Source organism: Aplysia californica, unplaced genomic scaffold (genome assembly GCF_000002075.1).
Source record: "Aplysia californica isolate F4 #8 unplaced genomic scaffold, AplCal3.0 scaffold00190, whole genome shotgun sequence".
NCBI classification, from domain to species: domain Eukaryota; kingdom Metazoa; phylum Mollusca; class Gastropoda; order Aplysiida; family Aplysiidae; genus Aplysia; species Aplysia californica.
In genome coordinates this window covers 38,501-43,698 of record NW_004797460.1, presented here as the reverse complement: position 1 = coordinate 43,698, position 5,198 = coordinate 38,501, and positions in this window count along the sequence as shown.

Sequence of the window (5,198 nt, the reverse complement as noted above, 5' to 3'; positions counted from 1 at the left end):
AGAGAGAGAGAGAGAGAGAAAGAGGGGGGGGACAGGGGGAAAGAAGAGAAAGAGAGCAAAACCGAAGGAGATAGAGAAAGTATAGCCGTAGCAGCAGCAAGCTAAACGATCTGGTAACCTCGTGGGTTGTACATGTATTTTATATGTTTCGCCGGTTATGAGCCTTATTGTGAGCTCACCTCGGGATGTTTACCTACCCCGCACGCGCATTCCTGACTCACCAGCTACCCAGTTATTACTTCCTTGTTCACTTATTTACTCATTCCGAGGGGTTTTACCTTGGCTCCCTGCCCCATCATGCTCCTTGTCTTCATCAACGTCATCAGCGCTCCGAGACCTACGACTAATTAGGTCGCTTTTAAGCACAAGGGGGCTATCCCGAAAAATTCTGTTTTGAGAAAATCGAAGGTAAAGTTTATGGACTGCTGCTCATTTCTTTAAAAGACAAGGAGAGTTTTCTCTATAACCAAACAAATATACACACCAATGAAACCAAACTTCATTTCTTTAAAAGACAAGGAGAGTTTTCTCTATAACCAAACACATATACACAACAATGAAATCAAACTTCTCCTACCTAGAGGTAGAGCAATGCCCACTTTTGGTGCAGGTCAAGATTTCTGGAACCTGGGACGTTTGAATGAGAGGCGAACATCTTGATCTAGGCCACGAGAGCCCCCGGGGGTTATCTGGTAGTGTGGGGAATGATATAAGGGTGGAGTGATGGATAGACGGACAGATGGACAGATGGATAGAGGGGTGGGGATTATTTAAGGGAGAGAATTAGTGAGATAGTGGAGAGAGAGAGAGAGAGAGAGAGAGAGAGAGAGAGCGAGAGAGATAGATCTCGAGAGTGAGGGAATGAGAAAGAGTTAACGAGAGAACGAGTGAGTGAAAGAGTGTGTCAGATGCACTCGAGTGAATTACTGAATAAACAGCAATATTTTATTGGGGAGTTAAAAAATGAATGGCAGTATAGCTATAATATCTTGGGTTATTAAAAAAATTAATGGCTGTTAATTTATTGTCAGATAATGTATTGAACGCATATTGGTCGATTCTTTTGATTTGTGAACAGATTGATTTCATGTTGTTTTTTTAAATAGTTGTTCAACTGAATTAAAAAATACGGTAATAAATGTGTATGTGTGTTTATTTGTTGTTGTTGTTGGGTTGTTGTTGTTGGTTTTTTTTTGGGGGGGGTATTTGGATAAACAGTATTACTATTTCTTGACTACGCTTACTCTTCGCCGTAACATTTTGCCAGTCTCGTAAAACTTGTGATGCACGGACATACTACAACTGACTGCAAGACACACGGAATCTCTGCTAACAACAGTCTCATCCGATGTCTTTAGGACATTCCCAAAGGGGGGATATTAACAAGTTTTGTTGTTGTGTCTGTGTGTGTGTGTGTGTGTGTGTGTGTGTGTGTGTGTGTGTATGTGTGGTAGCCTATCCGTTCGAAATGTTTGGAGCCCCGAAGAGCGTGCTCTTCGCCAGGGCCGCCACCTCCCTTGGAGAAAAAAAAATGTTGCTGTTGTTGTTGTTGTTGTTGTTGTTGTTGTTCCTGTTGTTGTTGTTGTTTTTATTGTTGTGAGAAGGCGAACTCCGACCTTGCCTGTCAGGGCCAATCTGGGCTGAGACGGACACAACATCTCAGCAAAATGACCGAGACACTCAATAAACATTTCACCCCAGGGCAGTGCTACTGACTGAAGTTGTCTTAAGGCAAAGGGTTAAATAAGAAGAAAATTATGTCTTTAGGCCATTCGCAAAGGGGGATATTAACATGTTCTTATGAACAGTAGAATTGTAAATGGGCTGATGTATCAATGTCATGCTCATAACTGAGCATTAACTGCATTCGGGGAACTGCTGCTTTTTCTTTCCTAATCCTTACTATCGTCCTTTTCCTCTACTTCTTTGGAATGTTTATCACTCTCTTGTGAACTGCTATTTCTGGGTGCCTTGATAGTCGAAGCAGACTTTGTGCTGTTGAGGCTAGAGAGGTGAGCAGAGAAGGCCTGAATCCCTGTATGGACTTTTCTGTTGACATCCACCCCTTGGCGCTCATTATATGACCTTATACAGTTGCGAGCGCTGTAAAAGCTCTACTTTATTTTTTATTTTTAAAGCCTCAGCCGCGGCAGAGATGACAGAATCAGAGATCAGCTGACAGCAGTTAAGTCGTTAGTACCGCGCTACGTCATGCTGTCTGGCAGTGCAAGGGGAAAAATATCAATTTACGAGTTACACCGTATGCGAAGTTGTGAGTCACGAGGGACGTGGGCACCCTCTATCCCGTTCCCCATAACTGGAAGTTCCGAAAAGGTGGGCACAGTCTCTGCTAAGGTGACCTTGTTAGTGTTAGCCTATTCTAGCGGGCCGAGAGAAGTGAAGAGAGGACATAAATATATGTAAATAGTGCAGTGGGCCACAGACCCAGTTTGTCACTGGCCCAGTTTGTCACAGACGCAGTTTGTCACAGACGCAGTTTGTCACTGGCCCAGTTTGTCACAGACGCAGTTTGTCACAGACGCAGTTTGTCACAGACGCAGTTTGTCACAGGCCCAGTTTGTCACAGACGCAGTTTGTCACAGACGCAGTTTGTCACTGACCCAGTTTGTCACAGACGCAGTTTGTCACAGGCCCAGTTTGTCACAGACGCAGTTTGTCACAGACGCAGTTTGTCACAGACGCAGTTTGTCACAGGCCCAGTTTGTCACAGGCCCAGTTTGTCACTGACCCAGTTTGTCACAGGCCCAGTTTGTCACAGACGCAGTTTGTCACTGACCCAGTTTGTCACAGACGCAGTTTGTCACAGACCCAGTTTGTCACAGACCCAGTTTGTCACAGACCCAGTTTGTCACAGACGCAGTTTGTCACAGTCCCAGTTTGTCACAGACCCAGTTTGTCACAGACGCAGTTTGTCACAGGCCCAGTTTGTCACAGACGCAGTTTGTCACAGGCCCAGTCTGTCTTCATTACAGCACTTTAACACTTGTCACAGACGCAGTTTGTCACAGGCCCAGTCTGTCTTCATTACAGCCCAGTTTGTCTTCATTACAGCCCAGTTTGTCTTCATTACAGCCCAGTTTGTCTTCATTACAGCCCAGTCTGTCTTCATTACAGCACTTTAACACTTGTCACTGACCCAGTTTGTCACAGGCCCAGTTTGTCACTGACCCAGTCTGTCTTCATTACAGCCCAGTGTGTCTTCATTCTTTAACACTGTAGTTGTAACTTACCTTTTTTATTCTTCACCTTCAAAAATCGGCGGCACAGAGATAGTCCCTCTAAAATGTCCATTCAGTTTGCGTTGTTCAATATTTCTTCCTTTTTGTATGCAAATCAAAGCTAATTTAAACTCTGTGAAATTTCAACAATGACTGATCTTTCTTTAAAAACAGTTGGCAAACAAATATTCATACAATTATATAATCATTCATTTACTCTTTTTGCGAGTGTCAGTGATAACTTCCATCATGCAGGGCACAGTCGAGGCGGGGTGGGGTGGGCTTGTGACAGACTGGCATGCTTCCCTATTGGGGACTCGGTAACTGGTATAACTCGTATTGTTTTTTTCCGATTGAGCGCCGAGTGAAGCCAAGAGCACCACAGCGAGGACGTCCTGGATCATGGGGGCGTAGAATACCTCAGCGTTAGCCTAATGCACGTGATTACAGCTGGCAGCCGAGATGGAATTATTGTGAGAGAGCGCTGCGTTGTAATTCCAAGGACAGATTAAAGAAATTGAAGAACAATAGGTGTGCAGAATCCAGGGAGTTATCTTCTCTTGTAACTAGATGAAAACAACAGAAATGCTTGTTGGGTGGGGGGAGGGAGGGGAGGGAGTGGGGGATGGAGGGGAGGGAAGGAGGGAGGGGGGAGAAAGGAAGTGACGTGTGTAGTGACGTGAGCAGCAGGTGTGCTGTTTTTTTGCTTTTGTTTTTTATTTGTTGCTTTAAAAAAACAACCCAAAAAACGTTGATTTCATTCCATTTTCTCTCCTCGTTTGTTTTAGGTAGCCAGAGATACAAAAAAGTTACAATAAACATCGTAATAATTTGCACGCTAATTCAATTTCATGCTTCCATTGCGTTCATTAGCCGCGCTTATAATGATGATCTCTTAATGAACGGCCCCGGAAAATCCAGAATGTTCTTCCTTATCCTTTGTTGTGCGGTGTGGAGGTTTTTTTCTGGCTATAAAATCTGTGTCAGGCTAATAATAGAGTCTGACAAATCATTAAGCTAGATTTTTATTACTTTTGAGTGTGTTTTTCTTGTCAGATGGATGGTTGCGAAAACAAACAAACAAACAAACAAACAAACAAACAAACAACCGGGATGCATACAACCGCGGGTTTCTAACTGGGCTTTATTTCCAAATTAATTACTTTACTTTCATCCGCCGCTTAGACCCTTGTGGGTGTCGCGGGAAGAAAGAGACGTCTCTCTGTCGCCAGCCGGAGAGCTTGGGTCGGGGGGATGCCGTGGGTGGTTAATGTTTCCCTGACTCCATCTATCCAGGTCTTTCTCGGTCGCCCTCTAGCCTTGCTGCCATCGACTTTTTTATGTAGGCACGTTGTGCTGGATGGTGTGTTGGTAATCGGAGGAGATGTCCGAACCGTCTGATTCTTTGGTGTTCCAAATTAATTAACGATATATATTTTAAGTTCAGTAGACCAATGTAAACGACATGCTGGAATTGTATGCTCTTGAGAACTGTATGTCTTTTTTTAACGGTAAAAGAAGTGTTTTCAAACATACCTCAAGATTGTGAAGAGTTTACTTATAAATTCAAAGGCCATTTTAAAATTCTTTGATATATTAGAAGGCTCCAAAACTTGTTTAAAATCTAATTAACTTTTAAAAAAGGAAAGCTCACAATGCAGAGTAAATTGTCCGAATGTGCGCAGGGCGGAGCGTGTTGTCCTCTGTGTGTGTGTGTGTGTAGTTTCCTTCTTAGGACAACTGTTGTGTTATTTTGTTGTTGTTGTTGTTGTTGGGGTTTTTTCTGTTTGTTAGGGGGGGGTTGTTGTTTTTTTTAACCGTGCCCATTCCTATCAATTGTCCTTTTTTTTTTTTAAAGAAAGAACAACAGCCAAAATTGGGCAGCATTTTGGATTTGAAAGTTCAGTGTTAGAATCTGGGTAAACCCTGAGAGTGTATGTGTATATATATATATATGTA